Genomic DNA, 25,248 nt, shown 5'->3' with positions numbered 1-25,248 from the left:
GTGGGCAGATGGTGTTTATACCCTTGAAGCTCATACTTCCTTCAGGTCATTAAACTTTGAAGTGCTTCAGATAACCTAGCAATGTTTTAAACTGATTCTGTGCCATTCTGAAGCTTCAGAAAGGCCACAAGTCACTATAAGTACTTTGAAGACGATTTGTATGAGGCAGTGAAGTCCAAGGGACTTGTTACCATCAGTACTGGCTAGTTCTTAATGGATAAGGCACTACTGTTGCTGAAAAAGTAACCTCCAAGTGCCATAAAGAGGTGACTATTTTTCTCTATTTTATTACTGTTGAGCTCATAAAAGCATAGTAGGAGCTTTACATAAACAAATAAAGACACTCTCTCTTCCCCAAAGAACTTACAAACAACACTCATTCAGGGCACAAATGAAGGTCATGACGGGTCGGACCCCCCGTTCCAAGGTGCCACCTGATGTACTGGGGTCCCACCTGATGTACTGGGGTCCCACTGAGCCTGCCTATTCCACCAGCCTGGGCTCCCTCACGCTGTCTTGCTATGCCAGGCCCGCAAGCCTCCTCCAGCACATACACAGGTGGGGCCACACCCAGCTGCAAAAGGGCACACAGATACTGAAATAAGCTCTGTTGGGAAGACTTAGCCCAGGGAATGCCCCGCACTCAGGTGTATTTCCCCCGCCCCCCTCCTTCCCCCAGGGAGTGTAAACACAAGATTGTATTGTCTTTTGCTGTATAGAGATCTATACAGTGTAAGCTCATGAAATTCGCTCCCTCCATGTGGTAGAAAATATGCACAACTTTCCCCCGCCCCCCATTATGATTACACAAACTGGTTATAGAATAAACTAAAGAGAAGTTTATTAACTACAAAAGGTAGATTTTAAGTGATTATAAGGATAGCAAACAGAACAAACCTGATTACTGAACAAATAAAACAAAACATGCAACCTAAACTTAATACATTAAATTAACTGGTTAATAGTAGCAAATTCTCACCCTATATGTCGTTTTATGCATGTTGCAGAGTTTCTTAATGGTAAACTGCACTGCTTGCAGCTTAAATTTCCAGGTATTCTTTTCACAGGCCAGACCTTTTTCAGGTGTTTTCTTCCTTCTTGGGTGGGAAGGCCGTGGAGAAGAACCTAGATTAACTCATTCCCCAGCCTTAAATAGGATTTGCATATGGCGGGAATCCTTTGGTTCTCAGTTTGACCCCCAACCCCTCTGGGTGGAAGAACACTAGAAGTCCAAGATGGTGTCCAGTACCAGGTGACATGATCACCTGACTCTGAAGTGTCAAAGCAGCATTCCAGGAAACTTCCCAGGAAAGAGGGAGATTAGCATCTTCAGAGTCCTATTGTCCTTCCAAATGGCCCATCCAGGCTGATTGCATACTGTCTGGTGGGCATTCCCCAAGTGTAAACACAGTTGTAATTGTTACATAGTCAATATTCCTAACTTCAGATACAGAAATGATACATGCATACAAATATGATAATTATATTCAGTAAACATAACCTTTCCAATGATATCTCACATCACCCATCTTGCATAAAATATTTTTTAGGTATGCCATATTTGTATCATAAGCATATCTCTATGAAGAATATGGGCCATAGGGTCACAAGGGTAGTAAACAAACAAAGGGTGGGGAATGGAAGATGTAGGACAAGGGTTGCAGTACAGAGAACACTCAATTGCTCAGCTGAGCTGTACACATTTTGATGATTGCCTTACATTTGTGCTGTATTTTTCTTCCACCCAACTCAGGGGTGCAAGTACATGTGCTCCGTATAAAGAAAAGCAAAAATATACTTTCAGCTTCAAGCTCTTTTTTTTAGATTTAAAGAACAAACAAGAAAGAACAAAAGCAAAATCTCCATGAAAGAGCATACAGTGTGTGTCAACTCTGCCCTGTACACAAAATTAAAGCAGGGAGAGGGATTTGAAGGGGCAGTATGAACACACACACAAGCAAAAAGCCACTACATACCAAGGTACAGACACCACATCAACTCGTGTGGAGCTTTGTTTAGGTATGCAAGGCAATCCTAAATGCCTATGAATGGAGGAAGCACCAGATATCTGAATCCCTGCAGTTGTATGCTGGACTTAGGGTCAGATTTTCAAAACAGCTCAGCACCAGTCATGTCCCACTGTGATGCTTCTGGCTGGATTTTTAAAAAAGAACATTTGAAAATCTGGTGTCCTATTTTGGGGGCTAAAGGTAGCTGAGCTCCATTGAAAATCTGGACCTAGGAGGCTAAAACTTAGCTATGGTGGTAGGATGAAGCTACAGGAACACCTGCCAATGCCTCATGACAAAAAGTAGATTTTAATTTGCATAAAAGTACACAACTTTGTGTAAATTAAGCTCATGTGCATAAAGCTCTGCTGGACAATGAAAAGGGTTCCCACTTCTCCTCAACCCCCAATTAACAATTTATGTGCCACTCCAGCCCCATCTCTATCTGTTCCCCAACCCCACATCAGTTCATTTTGCACCCATACCATCCCTACATCAATTAATTATATACTTCCCAGCCCACCTCATCAGCCCCACATCAATTTTGAGCTCCCAGCCGCAAATGAATGGTGCACCTCCCTGCCCATCTGTAAACCATGCATTCCAGCCTCCAAATCAATTAGTTTTGGCCTGGGGGACACGTCCAGGGGTTTTTCACCCCCACTCCCAGGCTGGGGGGCAAGTTCCATGGGCTTTTAACTCCCCTCCCCTCTCCCACGCCTAGAGTAACATGGAGGAGAACAGGGAAGTGGGGAGGAGCAGAGGTGTGCTGAGCTATTGTTCACAGGAGGGGCTGGGGTAGGAGGGAGTGGAGCTGCCCTGATCTTCTGTGCTTTTTCTGCTTCCTTTCCCCCCTCCTCTACATAAAAACGCCTGGGGGGTTTTGAGGTGAGGAGGGGGATGAGGGAAGATCTCTGGCTGCCACATCTGGTTGGTTGCATTTCCTAAAAGGGAGGGCTGTTTGGAAGACACTCAAATCATTGGCAGTCTGTTCAGATCCCATCAGCCGATGGGTTTTTCTCACAAAACTGTAGGCAGATCTGAAAACTCCCTGTCCACAGATAATCAACAGGTGGACCGTGAGCCAAATCCGGACCGCCAGATGCTTTTGAACAGACCCCAAAATCTTTTCATTTACTGATTATCATTATTGTTTTTATGATTATTATTTTCTCTGGAGACTGAGCCTTGACTATACCTTTAACCAAGAAATGTGGACCTTGACAAAAAATAATTGACTACCCCTGCCCTAGTCTGGAGAGTTTGCAGATCTGGGAAGGGGAGAGTTATTTCTCGATATTCCCAGCCCTATAGCTTCAACAATCATGAAATGGGTCCCCCAAAATCATAAGATTGGCTTAAATGTTATCAGATTTTACAAAGGAATAAAGGTTGAGTTCTGTTTATTTGCCTTTAAGTGTCTGAGCCTTTAGAATGCAATCAGGTCACATTTTCAAGTTTTTCCCCACAACCGTGTGGGCTACCTTATTTTAAATGAAACTTGAGATTCTTACACAATCCCTTGTCTCCAGGAGCGGGGGCTTTAAGTAAAGAATCAAACATGATCAGACTCATAATAAAATTGTGGAAATTAGCTATACTGTAGCCACAGAAGCAATTCATTGGGCCAGATCATGGAGTATGGCTAAATTGCAGGTGCTGTACACAAGTGACTTGTCCTCCCCTAATCCTGCAGTAGCTCTGTGTAGGGCTGTATAGCTTACCATGCTGCAATACCCGCAAGCGGCCAAAATGAATCCAAGGATCAGTGTGGTGCAGGGGCATCTGGACCTCACCCCCTTTCGTCTATAATGCCTTTTTTCTCTGCTATACAGACCACACTGTGGGAATGTAAGAGCTCTTATATGGGCTCTTGACCATGGGAGGATCACCCTTACATTAGGTACCAAATTACAAAAACAGCAATGTGTAAAGCGACCACATGGCACAGGAGAATCTGGCTCATTTAGTTTTCAATGCAGTACAGACTCCAGAAAAGCTGGGGAATATGTACCTCTCATGCCACACAGATGTGACACCTCTTTTCTCGGCTCGAGAAACAAAAACTCCATTCCTGTTGTGCATTTCTGGCAAAACCACTGATGTTGCATGACGGCACAGGAAAATAATTTTTAAATGTGATCCAGTGAAACCACTTTTTTGCCCCCTGAGGCAGAGAGAGAATAAGCTATGAAACAGAGTTGAAATAGTTACCAATTTCTTAAGAAAAAGAAAGAAAGGAAAAAAAAACATTCACTCCCCTTTCCCATCAAAACAGACACAACATTTATTTTATTAGGTCCCAGTCCCACAGTTGCTAGCCACTGGATGGATTGCTGAAGCCCTGTGAAACGCCACTGAAGATTAGGCTCGCTGAAGTTCAACACTTAAGCTCAGGTTTCAGAGTAGCAGCCATGTTAGTCTGTATTCGCAAAAAGAAAAGGAGGACTTGTGGCACCTTAGTCTCTAAGGTGCCACAAGTCCTCCTTTTCTTTTCACTAAGCTCAGGCTCACTAGTCTTTCTATGTGGATCACAATGTAGCATCAGGCCTTAATTAGGTTTGTGATGAGCTCCAGCCTGCGTAAAAAGAGGAAAAAATGACAGAATTTAGCAAGATAATTTACTATTTTAATTTACTATCACATATTCAAGGGCAATATTATTTTTTACATTTGTGTAACAAAAGCTCTTGCAAAATACTGTAGTCTTAACATACAAAGTAACTACAAAGACCAGAAACCTGGTGCTGCAGAACATTGACCTACAGTGGTGCTGCTACAGTGGTATCCCACTACTATACTGCTTAGATCAGAGGATTCTGACTTCTTCAGAAAAACATAATATATATTATGTAAAGCAAACGTGCCAGCGTTTAAAAAGCTGCTACCTGTAGAAAAGCAAAATGCTTAACTTTTCCAGATAATTCTGCCTGTCCGTTAATCATGAACATTGGACATTGAGCAGCCAAACTGAAATTTTCATTGGAAAGCAAGATTAAAATTTGGAAAGCATTTTAAAAAACAAACAAACATGTAATTTTCAGAATTCATACAGAAATAAAATTATATGGTTTTCCAACAGTGCCTTTAAATACTGAAGAAATAGGACTGGTATCCTTGAAAATATTTAAGTAGTGTGTTGAAATCTCATAGCTTCTTTCTTCATTTGCTTACTCCTTCTTACCCCTACTGTCATCAGGAGAAATGATATGGGGTGAAATAGAAAGCCTGATTCTGATCTCCTTCATGCTATTTTTCTTGTGTCTCATACCTGTACACACATGGGCCTTGGCAAGTTAGGAGGTTTGTCCCAGATGCCAGACACAATGTTGTTTGTCTCATGGACAAAAAAGGAAAATGTAGAAAGCGTGTGTGTGTGTGTGAATCTGGGAGCATTGGAGATGGCTTCAGAAGAAAGGAAATTACTTATTTTATGTAGGAAATATTTTTCTTGTCACCATTGTCAGTTCAGAGAAGCACCTTCAAAAAGTCAGATTACCAATAGTAGAGAGGAAAATATCCCTACAGACTATGGATATCCTACATCCCACTGTGTTTGGAGACGTCTGATTTGTCACAAACCATCTCTCTATTTTGTCTGTGGTGGATGAATCTCCACCACCCCTGCACCGCTTCAGCAACAGCAGTGGGAGCAGAGGGTATTTCATGGCAGGATGGCCAAGAGCACAGAGGGGGTTAGATGTATGTTTGGATGAGGGTTGGCTGGGGTGGGGAGAGAGGCTGTGCCCATGAAATTCTGCATTCCTACAAAGCCCCATAAGGTTAATTCAAGCTGGAGTGTAGCTAGCTTGTTGAGGGCCCACACTGGCTCTTGCAGCTCTTGAAAACAGGAGGCACAAATTGTGTCCCTCTGGTCATGTGCAGGCACCTGCATCAGCGCAGGGATGAATCTGGCCTAGAGAGTCTGATCAGCTGCTTTATGGTCAAGATGTGTGGAGGGCCAGAAGAGGCTCAGGAGTTCCCTTTTCACCTACAGAGGCACTCAGATACTACAAAGGCACTTAGAGATGTGGGCTATATAAGAACCTAGATAACTTGATCATGGCCTCTCTATCTCCACCCTGCCTGTCCCCCCTTCAGTCTGTGGAGGCAGTTGTAACCCTTGGATTACACTAGCACAAACTGAGCCTCTTGTATGAGGAAGAGAGAAGGGACTAGAAGGGGAAGAAGCTCAGTCAGAGCCCACTACAATAGGAGGGGTTAAATGGATCCAAAAAAACCTTTGTGACAAACGTCATTTTAATTTCCTGTGGATGACAAGTGGGAATTTTGGATCTGATAGTTCCCCATCCTTGATGGCTGACCAGCTCTGTCACAGTGGGCATATGGCTGGGCAGCCACAGAGCAGCCCTCTGGCTGCTGCTGAAGAGTATCTCATCTCCAAATCTGATTCGTATGGATTATACCCAAACCTATAAACTGACCCAGGTTCACTCAAAAATTGGCCCAGGCTTACTCAAAATTCAGCCCAGCTTCACTGAAAGGTTCACAATCCTTGGCAGAGTTTTGAGAACCCTGACCCAAATTTCAAGTTTCTAATGACGCGTAATAAATTTCACTTGGTTTGGGGTTTCATTATAAAATTTTTGCATAGCTTTATGTATCTGCTTGTTGTGTTGGCTGCCTCAAATCCCTCTAAACTGTCATCATATTATGATTACTTACAGGAATTACTGAAATTACGTAAAAGTACTTTACTCTTCAAATATTTCCTTTACAAATTATCTTCTACTGTACTTATGCAAAACTTGTAAGTAGGCTTATACACCATAAAAGAAAAATATATATACACTGAACACACAGGAAAACCAAAAGCAACTCTAGGCAAATAAAAAGTTGTCCATTTCTAGAAATAAAATACATTTCTCTCTCTCTCTTGCTCTCCTATCCTCCACCAAATCTTCAGTTCCTGGAAGCCATTTGAAACAGGAAATTGTAGGAAGATAGGCACTGATTTCCAGTTCTTACATATTCTGATTTGTATAGATACTGTATCACATTCACAAACTACATTATGTTCACCGAAAGCACTTCTAATCCTACAGCATATGTTCAAAGTTCGGTGTTTCGTTGTACTGTATAAGGCTGATAATTCTGAGCTGGTGAGCACCCAGATATCTTGGCAATGGAGACTGCACACAGACAGGTAGATTAGTGTAGAATACCTTAGATTTCAAACATTTTTCCTGCTTATCTGGAGTTATCTTCCAGTATCTCTATCTTGAAAAATTAAATACCTGGTCCTGTAGTGAATAAATTACATATTATTTTCTTCCTTTGGGATAATAAAATAATCCTCTACTTAAAATACATTAAACAGTTTATCTCACACTGCAGTTTACTACAAAACCCAAATGCAGTTATGGATAACTGTTCACAATATCAATTTTTTAATTTTGTATGACCCAATCCTGCAGCCCCATGTGAACAAGGACTTCAGGATCAGACCTGGGCCATTTAATAAACATGAACACTAGAAATTTAGGCATAAAGAAAATCCATGGAATCCTATAGAATTAGGATTGTATCAGAGATTTTGCTGAAGTCACCAGAAGTTAAGTTTTTTATTTGAAAAGAAAAATAAAGTTTTTATTCTTCTGGTTGAAAAGTTAACCTTCACAGTGTAAACTGATACAGTGCCATCTTATTGACTCTCCTGTCTATATTGAGGCTATAACAACACCAGGAGAGGTGTGAACTTTCACATTCATTTTAACAGAATGTTAACTTTGAATCTTAATAATGGCCTCCTAAATGTCAGCACTGTTAATTACACTTTGCAAATCCTGTCTCTCCCCTCCAAGGATTAGAACCTCAACTAGGTGATAGCTGAGTTGAGAAGATCATTACTGTCTTATGTTGGGGACAGTTACTTGACATTGTGTTATCTTAGATATAGTTACCAAATGTATTTATATTACGAACAGTACATGCATCTAGCATATCTTGTACAGAAACAATATATATATATTGAGTAAATAAAAATAAACAGACACTTTGCTGGGGAATGACCTGGCAGATACATCCAGTGCAATTAGATATACCTTGCATGTTTCATTTATCTGAGAGTGATCTAGCATATCATATGCATTTTTCCAGCAGCAGCAATAGTATAGGAAGATAAAATGAATCTTGGAAGATGTAATTTCCATGTTTCTTTTGATGATGAGTGGAAAACCAAACAAACTAAAAAGCTATAAAAGTCACAATCAATTAAATTTTTAAAAATTGAGTATAATGTTTTGTATTTTCTCTCTGTTTTACAGGCAAACTATCTAAATTGATACAAAAGTTCTTAACTTCCCCATCTGAATAGGCCAAATAGAATTGTTATCACATCACAAATTACAAGACTGTAACTACTGGTTGGAAAACAAGGCCACCATTATACACAGTAATAACAGTAACCAGGTGGGAGAGGAAGGGCAGGATGTCATTGTCAAGTTCTAATCTCACTGTTTTCCATGCAACCCTTCAAAACCCAAACCATCCCCTCAGAGACAGAAATGTTACTTAGGGTATGTCTACACTGCAATTAAAAACCCACGGCTAGCCCATGTCAGCTGACTTAGGCTCACAAGGTCCAGGCTGTGGGGCTGTTTAATTGCAGTATCGATGTCTGGGCTTGGGCTGGAGCCCAGGCTCTAGGACACTGCAAGGTGGGAGGGTGCCAGACCTCCAGCTGCAGCCTGAGCCCAAATGCAATTAAACAGCCCCACAGAATGAGCCCTATGAGCCTGAGTCAGCTGGCAGAGGCCAGCCACGGATATCTAATTACAGTGTAGACATACCCTGCATATTTGTCCATACATATGTCTCAGTACAACTACATGCTAGAAGCCCCTGCAATGGAACAACCAAGTCCAGAGTGTAGCCCGGTTTAGATCCAGAAAAGGCCATTGCAGAGGCATGCCTACAATCCCAAGCCAAGTAATTAGCTGAGTTTTATTTTAGTCCTATCAATGTTGTTCTATGAAAAACCAGAGGTGTGTTGTATCCTATTTGGGAACAATTGTAGCTGGCAGATGCAGCGCTCCAAACTTGTTGCCACAATTGTCCACCAGATCACTGATCTGGAAGGCTGAAGAAAAAGGGCTTCCATGAAAGCCATGTGGAATGTACATTACTTGAAAAATGACATAAAAAAACCTTTTGTGCATCCAGAGAAGCGACTGCGATAACTTAGATATCTTTGATGCCTGTTCTTTTATATCTGATGCCATTCCCTGACCATCTTCCATCATCCTGTATATGGCAAGACTATCTGCACATAAAGGGAAATCTCAGCCAAGTGGAAAGGGAGGCCATGGTCACAGAAACCTCAAACTTGTCCACATTGTACCAGCCGAGCACATAGTTACCTGTTTTATCTCTGAAACAGACAAATAACTGTATCCCATTATTGGGCCCCAAGCACTTTACTGTTGCCTGGGAAAATAATATTTTCCCTCCTACCAAAAGTTAATGGTCAGGTGCCCAAGTGGAGTCAAGCAATCAAATAAGATCTCCACTGCCCTTCAGTGCAAGTGTTCTAAACTGTCTATCTGCAAACAAGTTATCGTCAAAAATACAGTTGTTAACTGCAAGGATCTGTACAGTGCTTAATACAGTATAATAGGAATCTGGTCCCGACTGAGGCTTCTGGTTGCTATTATAAAATAAAATAATGAGAAATTATCATAAGACAACATAACTTGTGTTAAAGTAAATGACATTTAAATCACAGGCATTACCTGTTCTGGTTGATGGGTGCTTGTTGATGATGCCTTGCAGGCTTGGTTCCTCATCCTGATCCCATTTGTTTTTTAGTAATGCAATTTGCCTAGACCATGGCCACTACCAAAATGGACAGAAATTTCAAGAAAACTATAAGAAGCTGACCAATCTGTGTACCATCATTAGGCACTCTACATGTGTACAAAGTACTCACTGGAAACCAAGCCCCTCCTAAACAGCCAAAGCTGTGTTTATCTTATTATGCTTGTCTGTTCCAGATATGGGCTGGTCACAGAGCTCGCTTATCCACACCAGATATGTTCATCATAAAATCCTTTAATGGGTGATTGTAAATCCCTGTGATGTCAGCTCCTGAGTCAGTTTTGAAGTCAATAGTCTTGCCATGAATATTCAGTTTCACTCTCCAGGCAAGCTCTGTGTCTTCACAAATGATAAATCCCAGAAACAATGGCTCTTGATTTGTCTGTAATATGAGTCAACTCTCTGACTGCTTTGGTGTGTCAAACAGCCACAAAATGTCCATATTTCATGCATTGGTATCACCAGATGTCTCTGGCTGGACATGCATTATCTCTTGGGATACGCCTTTTTCATACCTTGTGCATCTAGGCTGGAATTTGTCCCTCTTAGCCTGGGAGTTCTCTCTCCTTGCCTCAGGTGTTTAACAATAATGACTTTAACACTCACATATCTGTTTATAGCTTCTAAGCTAGTTTTTCAGGTTTTTCAAGTTGCTCCTGCCTTATTTTCTGTTGTTTGACTAATTCTGTCTGCTTTGTTATTTGTATAGCTGTGGCTAGGGTTAAATCTCATTCACTTGTAGCTGCTGTGAAAGATCTTTGTCTGTTAACCCAATAACCAGCCTGTCTCTGATATTTTCATGTTTTGCATTCCCAAAATCACAGTTTTCAGCCAATGTATGTAGCGCTCTTATAAAACATTCAACATTTTCCCCTGGTTCTTGACTTCTCTGGTTACAACATACTCTTTCATAAATCACAGTTCTCTGGGGGTATAAAGTGTGCATCAAACATAGCCAGAATCCTTTCATAGTCATCTTTGTGACAGACTGCAGTAAAGTCAAAGGATATAAAGATATGCTCTGCTTGCTTCCCCATAGCATAAATTAATGAAGATATCTGTATATCTCCTGTTTCTTTCTGGCATTTGTTTGCAATGCAAAATCTTGCAAAATGTTGTTTCCAGTCTGTCTATTCTGAAGATTTGCCAAAGCTGGGATGATGAAGTGGTTCTGCAACCTTTGTTGCTGTTTTAATTCTGTTTCTGTTCTTAGTTTACTCCTGACACCATGTCATGTTCTTTTGTACCAGATATGGACTGGTCACAGCACTTTCTTAAACACATTAGATGTATTCATCATAAGCTCATTTAATGCTCTGTGAGGTATTGCAGAGGTTCCTTTAAATAAGATATTTTACACATAGTGTCACCTAGTGGCTGAATGGTATTATACATTTTTGCACGCCATTACACATCTGTTCTTAATTCATGCTGCATTAAAGAGCAGGACTTCAATATGTTGCTTCTATGAAATGTCTCCATGAATGCCCAATATTGTGTCTCCAAGCATCCCATCTGCTGGACTAGAGCAGTGTGGTGGACGTATGCAAACCTATCAGGGAGTTCCAGGTTGTGCTTCTTGCTGCGCACCCACAGCCACACTCTGAAGATGAAGACATTGGTACTTGTAGTTCATGTGGGTGTTCCCCTAACTAATGCTTATACTCGTAGTTCAAGAGGTAGGAGCTGAACTTTGATTACATAATCAATTGGGGGGGTGGGGACTTAGTGCCTTCTTTCTGGGATCCAGGCCGCATCCAATGAATAAGGACTGTTCCCCCATCATACCCATTTTAGCTTGTTGACTCATGACTACAGAAAGGGACTGGCATACTTTCTGCAAAGGGTTGCTGGCCACTTGGGTGTTACAGAAGCTGCAATGCTCCTGATGGCCTTTGTTGGGGGAGGTGCATGGTGTGACATTGGCAAACCAGGCGCCAGCTCATGCCAAGGCCCCTAGGGCTCAACTGAACCTTGACACTAACTGCACTAACTAAATACTAACTGCAACCAGTCTGGCTCACCTGTATGCTGGTATTGTTTAAATAAGTATTTGAATAATGAGAATGTATCCAGACTTATGAAATCCTTGTAAGTTGTTGCATGCATTAATCTCACTTATAATATCTGTATCCCATGTTATAAGATAATATTTAAGTGTTTGTGTAATCCACACACCTCCTATGTGTGGTATTCTGTCCCATCTAGTGGCACTGAGGCGATTTAGAGAGAGAGATTAATGAGTCTGCTCTACAGCCTTAGCTAAGGCCCATATGGCTTTTAGCTCATGCAGTAGAGGCTCATGCACTAAGCTCCAGAGGTCCCAGGTTCAATCCTGCCCATGGATGACCGGGATCTGTTTGCATAACATTTGCTCAGTAACTGTAAATCACCAGTCAGAAGAAAAGCATTAACGAGTCTGAAATACTAGTTTCCAACAGGAGGTGTTATCTTCTGTCCAACAAAGAAGGCCCATCAACACCAGATGAATGATTGTGGAACATCACAGAACAAAAGACTTTGTTTATTGCTCACTGCTCCTCTCCCACCCCAACTCTGAATCGGAAGACAAGACTTACAAGTGAATTCCTCCCAACAGTTGAATTTGTGCCTGGAAGCAGAAGGGAGGAAGGAATAAAACATACTAACAATCAGGGACTGTATCTTTTATGCTGCTTGAATTCTGAGGCGCAAGGATTACTTAGCATAAGCAAAAGATCCCAAGTGCTTGCCGTGGGTTAGCCCTAAAGGACATATAGAGCTTGCTTATTATAGAAGCTTCTATTGCTTTTTGAAACTTAAGATTGGAATTCATTTGTGTGTGTGTATATATATATATTTACCTGCTTTAACCTTGTAAGTAACTCTTTTATTTCATTTTCCTAGCTAATAAACCTTCAGATAGTTTATTATGGAATTGGCTCCAAGGGCTGTCTTTGGTGTGAGATCTAAAGTAAACTTGACCTGGGGTAAGTGACTGGTCCTTTGGGACTGGGAGTAACCTAAATATTGCTGTGATCTTTGGTATAAAGGACGAATCTATCACAAAGATTAGCTTACCAGGGTGGCAAGATATATTTGGAGGACCCAAGGGGATTATATGTGACTCTATGTTAAGGTTATTATATTGCTTGAGGAGTTTACACTTGCTAATTGGTTGGTGACATCTAAGCATAGAACTCACAACCAATTTGGGGTTTGCTCCCTGCGTTGTAAAAATCTGCCCTGAGATTTGTACCCATGTTCTTGAGCCTCTCCAGGACAGCTTGACCCCGGCATAGTCTTGGCAGGAGTTACTTACCACAGGACAATTAAGGTTATAGATCTTAACCCCAGTGCTGTTAAAGTTTAAACTTGACATTGAGAGTTTTAAAGGTTAAAGAATAGACACACTGAATGATATGATGGTCTTGAGAGAAAAGACCTTGAACAATTATGTAGGCACTACCCCATAAAAAGGAAACCCCAGTTCAGGACCTGAGAGCTTGGCTCATAAGTTCTGATCAAAGGGAGACTGATGGAGAGAGAGAGAGGACCCTCTTGCCCCAGATGCTGCAGAGAAGATCACTGCAGTGGAACTGGCCTGATTGCTGCACCTTAGAGCCCAGAAAGAACACAAGCACCAGAAATTAATGGCAGAATTGTGGATCAGGGAAACCAAAGCAAGTGAAGCAGCTGAGGAGAAAGCCCACCAAAGTTGCATGGAACAAATAGCAGCAGTCAAAGTTGACAAGGAAGCTGAGAAAAGGGCAGACAGGAGGCTGATGGTAGATCAAGCAATGTAGTCAAAAAACTGGAACAGCAAAAGGTGCTTCCCCAGCCAGTGAGTATAACCCCCACAACACAAGGGTGTAGGAGAAAATCTGCCCAATTTATAAAGAAACTGACTGTATAGAAGAGTTCCTGTCCACCTTTGAGAAATTACGTGGGATACATAATATCCCAATTGAAGTATAAAAATCTCACAGTGTTTGACAATATGATTCATGTTGAATATGTACATAAAATGTGTAATTTTATGAGAAAATGGATAATGGGGGTGGGGCTGAAAGTGATTCTGGAAAACTGTTGCAGATGATACTAAACTGCTCAGGATAGTTAAGACCAAAGCAGACTGTGAAGAACTTCAAAAAGATCTCACAAAACTAAGTGATTGGACAACAAAATGGCAAATGAAATTTAATGTGGATAAATGTAAAGTAATGTACATTGGAAAAAATAACCCCAACTATACATACAATATAATGGGAGCTAATTTAGCTACAACTAATCAGGAGAAAGATCTTGGAGTCATCGTGGATAGTTCTCTGAAGACGTCCATGCAGTGTGCAGTGGCAATCAAAAAAATAAATGGGATGTTAGTAATCATTAAAAAAGGGATAGAGAATAAGATGGAGAATATCTTATTGCCCTTATATAAATCCATGGTACGCTCACATCTTGAATACTGCGTACAGATGTGGTCCCCTCATCTCAAAAAAGATATACTGGCATTAGAAAAGGTTCAGAAAAGGGCAACTAAAACAATTAGGGGTTTGGAATGGGTCCCATATGAGGAGAGATTAAAGAGGCTAGGACTTTTCAGTTTGGAAAAGAGGAGACTAAGGGGGGATATGATAGAGGTCTATAAAATCATGAGTGGTGTGGAGAAAGTGAATAAGGAAAAGCTATTTACTTGTTCCCATAATATAAGAACTAGGGGCCACCAAATGAAATTAATGGGTAGTAGGTTTAAAACAAATAAAAGGAAGTTCTTCACTCAGCGCACAGTCAACCTGTGGAACTCCTTGCTTGAGGAAGTTTTGAAGGCTAGGACTATAAAAGGGTTTAAAAGAGAACTGGATAAATTCATGGAGGTTAAGTCCATTAATGGCTATTAGCCAGGATGGGCAAGGAATGGTGTCCCTGGCCTCTGTTTGTCAGAGGGTGGAGATGGATGGCAGTGGAGAGATCACTTGATCATTGCCGGTTAGGTTCGCTCCCTCTGGGACACCTGGCATTGGCCACTGTCGGTAGACAGGATACTGCGCTGGAAGGACCTTTGGTCTGACCCAGTATGGCCATTCTTATGTTCTTATGTTTGATCTGATGTCCCAGAAGCAATTGTTATGAGTAGTTACAGATGATGTAAAAAGGCAACCATCTGTGACAAAAAAAACTCCCACAATTTTAGAGGCTGCAGAAATTGCAGCTGAACACATTGAATCAAGGGGACCACTTGCAATTCCATGTTAAGGCAGTTATAGTGCTTGAGGAGCTTATGCTTGCTAATTGGTTGGTGAAATCTAAGTATAGAACTCCCAACCAATTTGAAGTTTGCACCCTGCTTCTTAACAGTCTGCCCCGAGGTTGGTAGTCGTACTCTTGAGCCACTGCAGGACAACTCGACACATGGTATGCTACATGATGGTAAGTTACAGAAAATTTTCCACTGGTGTTCCACTCCTGCTCTCTGGCCCATACTATTATGAGAGTGGTAGGAATTTCAATCGCTGAGCTCCAGTCAGGCTGCCCACCTGTGTCCCCCAGTGTAGCTCATTAAGCTGCGAGTGGCTGATTTGCTAGTATTCATATTTGCTCATAGGCACTAGCAAAATAGTTCCGATGGGAGGGGAAAACTAATGGTAATCTATTGGCTCAAATAACCTGGTAATCAAATATTTGTTTGTTGTGCTTATAATGCTCTAGGTGCTCCCCAGACATTCAAGAAGGCATGGTCCCTGGTCCTAGGTAATCATTGTTTAAGGTCAAATGGACTAGCGTACAAAGTTTATTGCCAAGCATTCAAAATCATGAGTCAGGACCCAAGCCCATAAGATTTCAGCCTGGAAGTCTATGAATCTATTAAATTATTTTAAAAATTATGAGATTTTTTTTTTAAATAGTAAATATTTTTATTTGCTTTCTGGTTTCTGAGCCTTCAGGGTTAACTCAGTGCGTGCTTTAAGGATTTTCTCATCAACTATAAGGGCTAGAAACTTCTTCTTTAAATGAAAGCTGAAATTATCCCCTAAACACTTATCTCCAAGAGCTTGGGCTTTGAGGAAAACACCAAATATTGTAAGACTTTTGATAAAATCGTGAGAGTTGGCAACACTGGGAACAACAAATATGAATATTTTATACAAGTCAACCAAATTCACAGCAGGCAGCATAGCAGAAGTGGGTCTTTAAGTGGGACTTAAATGTGATCAGAGTAGAGACTGTGGATGATCTCAGGGAAGTCATAGTGCATACCTATATTGTTTATTTTTCACTGATGTGACCATAGCCTACCAATTTCAGGTGTGTCCAAACATTACACAAATTATTTCATATTCTGCTAGTGACATACTTAGAGGGGGAAATAGCAAAGTGAGCAGAGAATATTACTGAGAAATGGAGGATTCTAGAATCAGAGGTTTGGGAGTTCTGTCACTCTGACCTTTGAAAGTATAATCCAATCCAATTTATTTTTTTCATTCAAAAGTATCACAAAGAACTTCCCAGTATATAAAATTAAAGGCAAATATAAGTAACCTATAAAGGTTTAGATATCATTGAGGTAGCATCTATATAGGGCAGCAGAGTCAACAGACACAATCAGGGGTACTGGAACAATTTTTATAGTGGGGGTGCTTATGATGGAAACCATGTATTTGGTGTTTGTTATCACTACTTCAAGGCAGAGGGTGTGGCAGCACCCTGAGCACTCTTAGTTCCAGCACCACTAGGCATAATGGTCATGTTTCAAGGAGGATGATTTCTCATGGGGAAAACTGAGAGTTTCAATACTTCTCATTTGTCACGCTTAATAGTTGTTTCTTTCATTTCTCCCTCACATATAGAATTCACACTGAAGTAGACTGAAAACTTTGTTTTTTCACAAAGTGTCTAAGAGTTATAAAACCTGTATTCAGCTTCATGAATCTCTTGGGTCATAAACACCTATATCCCTCATTCTTTTCTTTTTTCCTTTTTGTAGTTTGCCGTAAATTGGAAATCTTACCTCCAAGTCACTCGCTATAAGTTTCTCCTGTTTTGTAATTAACACCTAGAACCTGCACTTTTTTGAGGCAAGCAGACAAAAGCCTTGTTTTCTGCAGTCCATTAACAGTCTCTCAGTTTATTATACTCTCCCTCCTATTTGTTTTTAATTGAGACCTATGTTATAATGGGACCATTGTTGTTAAATGTAGAATATTGCTACATTAGCACAGATCAGTTTGCCTGGTTTTCATGTACATTAGTAAATTATGAAAGATCAAATATCTCAGGAAGCTGACACATATTGAATTAATCCTGAAATAACCTTGTATTTACTGTTTCAAGTTCACGGTAGTATGTCAAACCACCACACTTAAAAGGCAGTCCCAAAAGCAAACTACAATGGTGCTTGAGGGTAAAATGATAGATGAGATGTGAGGTAGATGATAGAGGTAAACTCGTGGTTGACTCATCTATTTTTGAATAAAGTGCTAATTGCACTAAGGACTAGGAATTTGAAAAATCCGAATATTGTAAATGCATAACCCTGAATGAGGTGTAATTATATTTACATAGATAAGGAGACACTAAATGAAAAAGAAACAACAGATACAAAAAGTTATTCATTTCATCTTTCATAATTATCTGGAAAATATATAAATTAATAGCGTTCATCTGAGAAATGCGGTAGCTGTGACAGATGTTATATTTTGAATTAAAAATGTAACATTCTTGTAATAGTTCCTTGTGCGTTCTACTTTGTTTCATTTTACAAAATAATTTAAGTTCACTTCTGATGTGAGTCCCAGAAAACAAAAGATGACACTCTTTCCCTTTCCATCTACCATAAACTAATCCTTTTACTCTAATGTTCAAGTCATGATAAAACTAAGACCAACATTTTACAAGTCTATTTGTAACTTAACCATTTGTAAAAGTGTAAAACAAAAACAGAGCATAAGAAAAATTTAGATATTCAATGATGTGGTGTTTGGGAGACATATTCTGGAGATCTCATGCAGCCACTAGTCTTCTTCTTAGCATATGCACAATGTGCCTCAGGTGGCACATGACCAGGATGCATCACCGAATTTGGTCCACTGGTTGGATCATTAGCTTTCTTGGCTTGGGCCGGGTACTGATGGGGAATGTGACTTGAACACTGATCCATCTCCCCCCAGCCAGTAGTAAAACATCATTAGAGATTCTATACATTATAGATGATAATTATCTAACATGAAAAGTATTGCAGCTTACACAAGGTAAACTCTATTTTGGGTACATCATTTTGATGGATAAAGATGAATTAATCATTGGACTGGCAGTTGGTGGCCCTTATGCCAGCCGCAGGGTTGGTCTCTTCCGGTGGGCTGGGGAGATGTTTGACTGGATGCACCCTTGTAATCATGGGTTCTACGGTCCTACATTTCCTTTGGTCTGGTCCCACCCTCATAATCTCCCTTCTGTGGTAGGGCTTCATAGAGGCAGCTGCACGTCCTGTGTGGGCTCCCCATAGATTGCCAGTCCTGAGCAGTGTTACCACACAGGTCTGTTGCAAATGGAGCCTTCCATACTTGCGAGGGTGCAGGCAACAGGTAATTAGTCAGCAGCATGAGCTAATAACTTTCTGTAATTTGTAAAAAATATAATTGATTATGACATTTCATCTTAAAAACAGAGTAGTCACTGAACATCTACAATCAGGTTTTCAAATGAAAATTTCACAACTATTTAGCATATGTTGATTTAACCATAGACACATTTTGTCCTCACTGACCTGCTACATCTCCTTTCGAGTCATTAACATCTACTATCTATCACCTTAAAAGTCTCTAAGTCTTGGTGTGGCAGATCTAAAAAACAACTCCAAAGAGACTCATTTTAAAATTGTTCTGTTAGAGGTCACAGTGGAACAGGCCATAGTCTAACCCCAAATCCAATGGAGTGCATGCCATGCGCCTGGGGGAAGAGAGGGACTTCTGCCATGGAGGCTACCTTTTGTAATGGGGAGAAGAGAACCACACACACAGGATCCCCTCCATGCTCAGATCTAGGGTGTACTATCTCACCCTATTTATTTACTGGATCCAGTTAGTACATATTTCAAATGCTTTTTAGCTATGTATTTCCCTGATGGCCTATGGTATTTCTAAAAGCAGTAACATAGTTACCCAATAATCCACAATGTCATACTGTAAATTATGGAGTTTTCAAATGCATGCTGTTGATACTTTTCTTTAATATACTACCTAAGGGTCTGATCAAACTCCCACTGAAGTCAATGTAATTTAGATCAGGCTCTAAAAGAAATTAACTATCAAAAAACTAAATGATAGTCTTTGCTTCTGTGGACACTATTTTTAAGGTTGCAAAATGGTTTCAATAATAGCCCCATGTTTTCACTTCCTCATAATTTACTGAAGAATTCTCCTTTTGAGATGAAATTTTTCGTGCATAGTTTCGTGCACAGAGACAAAGATTTATTTTTATTTTTAACATGTTTGAAAAAATCGCTTCAAGCTGTTTTTGAATTCTGAGTGTCTGAAAAAATACAACATTCACCCTGAAAATTGCTTACTTTCCCCCCTACACTTTTGTTCCCTCCTCACCCCCTCCCCCACCCTGGCATAGTTAACTCAAAACCAACTACACTTTGAAACTTGAAATGTGGCATGTAAATAGTCCTTACTGAGTAAAACTTCCATGACCAAGTCTGAAAAATAATATGCTTGATGTTAGTTTTTGCAAGTGCATCTTCATCATACCAGGACCTTGATACTAGTTCTTTATGTTAGGCTTGATATGCTGGCAAGAAGACACCACTGTCATAATAAGCTGTTGCCATTGATTTTCATGGGTCTACTCACATGGTTAAAGTTAAGCATATGTGGAAGTGTTTGGAGGATCAGAGCCTTAGGAAACAGGCTGTGTGCTCATTTGCAAGTGCATAGGATTAGCAGTGAATCATCAGTCTCCAGAAGCTCATGTAGCGCTCCTCCATTGCTGTTATGGCAGGATATGAGGAGGTTTAGGGGCTGCAAAGCGTTACTATGCCCAAACAAAATGTGGGTACCTCACACTGCTCTGCATTCCTTTCTCATCCCAACCCCTCTCACCATGGAACTACAGCAATTCTTCTGGGTTATGACACTTCCATAGCAAAAGAAGTTGAGAAGTAGCCCTGAGGGCTCAGTCTTTGACTTCAGTAGGTTTGCCTGAGCAGGACAGCAGGATTGAGTGCTAAATATTGTTAATTCTAATTCCAACTTGAGTTCCTGATTTAGCACCATATTAATTTGAGAGGAGACATCTGAATAAAATGGCTCAACGTTTTTTGGAAAAATTGGCAAGAAATTAACAAAGTTATGAACTTTTACATATTGTACACTACTAGCCAAGTACAGCTGAAAACTTTCACTGAATCTGAGAGTTCTCTCTTTTGGATTGCTACATTGTACAGGTATGCATATTTCCAGAAATGTACACTTTTTTCAATGATACATAGTAGCTGCTGACTCTTAACTAAGCCAGTGTCCACTTTTTTAAGGAACTGAGTAGGCATAGTTGACCGGCCAACTGGTCAATGAATATTTTTGCCTTCTTCCCCTGCCCTTTTGCCTTTGCAGTTTTCATTTATTTAAAAACAAAAAAATTCCTTGTGCCTAAAATATTAAATTCAAAAACAACCCCCCAAGATTAATGCAACTTAAAAGAGTGCACTATTAAAATAAGAAAGATCAGGAATTTCCTAAACTTAACATTACCTCAACACAGAGCATACATTAACTTAACATATATAGTATTTTCTATTCCTGGTTTTTCTGATTTTAATATGTAGCTTAATGTAATACTGTTTATATTGCTAAAGATATACTATAAACATACAGGACAGTACAATATGGCTGGACTTATCTTGCTGTGGGAACAACTTTGTATTACCAAACTTTATATGATTGTAACAGTGCAAACTTAACATTGATTAACACAGCTTTTTGCATTCAATTTAGCTGACATTTAAATTTAAAACCCACTAAGGCAAGAAAATGCTCCCCTATAAGAGTTTCTCCAGGCATGGTATAGTACATAACCAACCTCAGCCCCCTCACAGAACCTTGGCACAATGCAAGGATTCAAAGAACCAGGCCAATTGACCAATACAGTGGCACCTACACATAACAGTGGTTAATTTAATTAACAGTAAAAAGAAAAGGAGTACTTGTGGCACCTTAGAGACTAACCAATTTATTTGAGCATGAGCTTTCGTGAGCTACAGCTCACTTCATCGGATGCATACCGTGGAAACTGCAGCAGACTTTATATACACACAGAGAATATGAAACAATACCTCCTCCCACCCCACTGTCCTGCTGGTAATAGCTTATCTAAAGTGATCATCAAGTTGGGCCATTTCCTGCACAAATCCAGGTTTTTGTGCAGGAAATGGCCCAACTTGATTATCATGCACATTGTGTAGAGAGTTGTCACTTTGGATGGGCTATCACCAGCAGGAGAGTGAATTTGTGTGGGGGGGTGGAGGGTGAGAAAACCTGGATTTGTGCTGGAAATGGCCCAACTTGATGATCACTTTAGATAAGCTATTACCAGCAGGACAGTGGGGTGGGAGGAGGTATTGTTTCATATTCTCTGTGTGTATATAAAGTCTGCTGCAGTTTCCACGGTATGCATCCGATGAAGTGAGCTGTAGCTCATGAAAGCTCATGCTCAAATAAATTGGTTAGTCTCTAAGGTGCCACAAGTACTCCTTTTCTTTTTGCGAATACAGACTAACACGGCTGTTACTCTGAAACCTTAATTAACAGTGTCTTTCAGTCTGGACTCCTAGTGTTTCTCTGAATTTCCTTACATTTATGGATTGAATTTACGACCACATGGTTATGTAAATACATTTCTGTGTCTGGACTGAGGACACAAATATGATCCTTGACTACTGTGATGTGTAACTCCACCTTTTTTAATCAGTAGTAATGCATGCTCATTTTTTATGTTGATAAAAACAAGTGCCTATTGATATAAAGCAAGTTTATTTTGTCAGTGCTGTATTGTTGTTCATATTGATTATTTCAGCATTATGCCTTTTTCTTTTCCTTTTGCATTTATAAACCATACTGTTGTGAAAATGTTTATATTTTAATTTAGAAAACAAAATTGAACTACCTTTCTTTTTACATACCTTTTAGTTGTTGACTCAACTTACATATTCCAGCCAAACAGAAGCTTTTAGATTTTGTTCTGGCTTCCACCTTAAATTACATTCGGGAAGCTCTTTACTAATGGCATTTTTAAACAGAATGATTTGGGGGTATGTTATGGCATTTTTGTAAAAATGGCAGGGAGACAGTCTACTCTTAAAATCCTGCACATTACAGGGTTTTTTAAAAAAATGTGAATGTTCTATGTGGGAGAACAATGTCCGTTCCAATCACAAACTTTCATCGCCTGTAAAAACTGAGTAAAAAATGAAGTTCATGTCATGAAACCACAAAGCAAATTAATGAAATCGTGTCATATGTATCAAGTCTGGCTGTATCTGCTAAATATTTTCTAACTACTCTAAGGGAAAAAAAAACTGAAGGCAAACTAGCAATAAATGAAAACAATAATGGTCAGCAGCATGTGTTGCATGTTATTTGAATGGAAAGTAATTTATCAGTTTTGAAATAAAGGTTGTTTATTCTTGTGTTTCACTGTCTATAACAATCTTTACAATTTATCTGTGAAAAAAGTGAGAAACTGTATCATTATTAGCATATGAATACTTGACACATCAAATTGGCTGTACAATAACAGAAGGACATTTGCTATTGGTGTATGCACACAGACAAAGCAGCCATTTTGAAAAAAAATGAAATGGTGTGGATGTTTAACCGTTTGTCTGTCTGTCTGGTTTCACACTACTGCTTTGATTAGGGCAGCTTGGAAGCATGAGCTGAAATTCTTAAAATATAAGCACACACATTAAGTACTGGGCAATTGATTATTTCTTTTATATTTTTATTCAGACATGAGCCATAGAAAAAATATAAGAAACGGGTTCAGAATAAAAGATTTTGTGTGTGTTTGCGTGTGTGCACATCCGCACAAGGTGGGGGGAGGGGGAAAAGCCTGCCTGTGTGAAAAGTGTACAGAAATGAAACATTGCCTTCATACAGTTTTATTTCATGGCAACAACATAGTGGGCCTTGGGTCAGATGTGTGAAACTATTTCTCAAAGAAGCTGCATACATAATTGAGGCCCTATGAAGGGTTCTCAGTTGAAGTTGCCAGGCTACATTCATTTCAAAAGCAGAGCCATTTGTTATCAAATTTAAATTAACTCCCTCAGCACTGAACTCCTCATTTAAAGCACAGCTTTTCAAACAGTACTCAAAGTATCTAAGGAAAAGAGAAATTGTGGCTACTAAATGACAATAACATCATTCCCACAAAGAACCGAACTGTTACCCATATTTAGGCCTGCCAAGTAATAGTCTAAACAGATTAATTTCTAAAGGAGCTATTTTGGTGCCTCATTGTGTGTTAGGAAGCACAAAGGTATTCTTTTAAACAAAATCTCTACTATAGCTTTAATATGGAAATAAATCAGTATTTCAGGTTTTTCCTGCTATAATCTGTAAGGTGTTAAGGCTGCTTACATTAAATGTCTCTTTTCTACAAGACTGCAAATGCTTAAATACAGAAATTAGTGATTCATGGAACATTCATAATATGATTCAGCTGCTCATGTTTCAGCTTACATCTGTTGGGTATGATCCTGTAACCTTTACTGACATGTAATTCTTGCACATGTGAATAGATCCTTTGACTGCAGTGTGACTACCTGCATGTGTAAGAATTACTCATGTGAATAAATATTGCAGGATTGTACTAATTATTATTATTTATTAATTTTCAGCAATGCTCCCAGTGTGCTATGTGTTTTCCAAACACAGAAGAAGCCATGTTCTTGCCCCCAAGGAGCTCAAAATGCTGTACTGGTATCTTTTAAAAAGCAATCCATATGACTTATTATGCAGTATCTTAAATAGTAAGTAATGCAAACAAACAACAAATCACAAATATTCATTCCAATTATTTCATGAATTCACTATGGCTGTGTTCATGACCTTTTTGTGATCACTTTTGGCAAACATTTTCACAACTAAGTTTTACTGGCAAAATATTTGTGGAAAGCAAATTTTATATTCTATGCAGAAGAATTTTTACTGTGTGCTCACCCAGGACTCAATCCTGCAGGATGCTGGACATTCTGGATTTAATGGGAATGTGCATGTGCTTAAAGTTAAGCACTTTGAACCAGATGGTAAAGGTATTTAGGCCTCTGCTGGGATTTTCAAAAGTATCTAGGTGCCTAATGTCTATTGAAATCAATAGAAGTTAGGCACCGAGATGCTTTTGAAAATCTGCTAGGCACCTAAATATTTTAAAAATCTGATCCTTTGTGCTTAGCTGGATTGTGGGCAGAGAGCTCAGCACTTTGCAGGATTGAACCCCCAATAAGGGAACAGAAACAACCCCATATGTCTTATATGGCCAATCACAACAAACCAACATAGCTCAGATTTTGAATATTCGTAATCATATCATAGATATAGATATATAAGCCCCGCTCAAAAAAAAAAAAAACCCAACCCCTAGCTTGCAATCTGCTTGCAGACATGACAAGAGTTGAAAAAATGGCTAAATTTAACAAATAAATTATTCATTGTGAATTATTCACTCTGTCTAGTCCTAAATTAGGTTTTCTCAGTCCAATCAGCAAAGTTATGCCAACAATTAAACCCAACAGAACATTCTGGCCATATACATATAGAGTGTGTGCCTGAATGCATCATTATACAATGCAGGCTTTCTGAATAGGAAAGTTCCATGAATTTTACATAAAACACAATTATGTTATTTTCTTCAGTGAATTTTATTTAAAATGCTAAGGGTTTATATTTCTAAAGCTGTAAAACCGGGAGATTTTTACCTGATTTAATTAGATATTTCTGTAAGAAATTGGAGTGCCTAGATATGAGTCAGACTTTTGCTATTGCTAAGTTTAATACACAGAACTAAATATAGCATTCTTAACAATCTGTGATTTTCTTTCTTGAAACATAAGTTTAAGGCATGTAATCTACATCCCTTCATCAACATAAGATACTGATTTGTTAGAGTCAAGTCAAGTCTGTTGTAGCTGTTGACATATATGCTAGTAAGTGATTGAATTTCATCTCTGTAGTCTGTGAATGGAAAGAGGACTTTGTTTTAGAAAAGACACAATTTTAATATCACCTAATACTGTTTTTTAAATTACAAATATCACTATCTGCTATAAGAATGATCAATCTGTCCTTTATAAGTTGCATGTGTAAACATGTTGTGCAGCTATTTAAGCAGTTATTAGATGACTGCCACAAATTGTAAAGAA

The 25,248-nt window shown here is 39.4% G+C and overlaps 2 long non-coding RNA genes across 6 annotated transcripts in view; one reads left to right on the top strand and one right to left on the bottom strand.

Moving 5' to 3' along the window:
- LOC125637225 (uncharacterized) overlaps positions 1 to 25,248 on the top strand; it is a 162,661-nt gene that overhangs the window by 119,243 nt on the left and 18,170 nt on the right. For 2 of the 5 annotated variants that reach the window (XR_007356867.2, XR_012668463.1), the window contains exon 4: positions 12,735 to 12,817. The exons of 1 other annotated variant lie outside the window; for it this stretch is intronic. This is a non-coding gene — a long non-coding RNA (uncharacterized LOC125637225). Of the gene's footprint in view, positions 1 to 12,734; positions 12,818 to 15,185; positions 15,258 to 15,536; positions 15,556 to 25,248 lie in introns of those variants that run through there. 2 more of the 5 variants (XR_007356869.2, XR_012668464.1) reach the window with 2 other exon arrangements.
- On the bottom strand, positions 4,272 to 10,246 carry LOC142072141 (uncharacterized). The gene is made up of 2 exons (XR_012668467.1): positions 9,764 to 10,246; positions 4,272 to 4,587 (listed from the first exon to the last, which is right to left on the bottom strand). It is a non-coding gene; the product is annotated as an uncharacterized LOC142072141 (long non-coding RNA).

This window comes from Caretta caretta, chromosome 5, assembly GCF_965140235.1.
Source record: "Caretta caretta isolate rCarCar2 chromosome 5, rCarCar1.hap1, whole genome shotgun sequence".
Taxonomy (NCBI): domain Eukaryota; kingdom Metazoa; phylum Chordata; order Testudines; family Cheloniidae; genus Caretta; species Caretta caretta.
The sequence above is the reverse complement of the archived record's forward strand: the minus strand, read 5'-3'. Positions and strand labels throughout refer to the sequence as shown.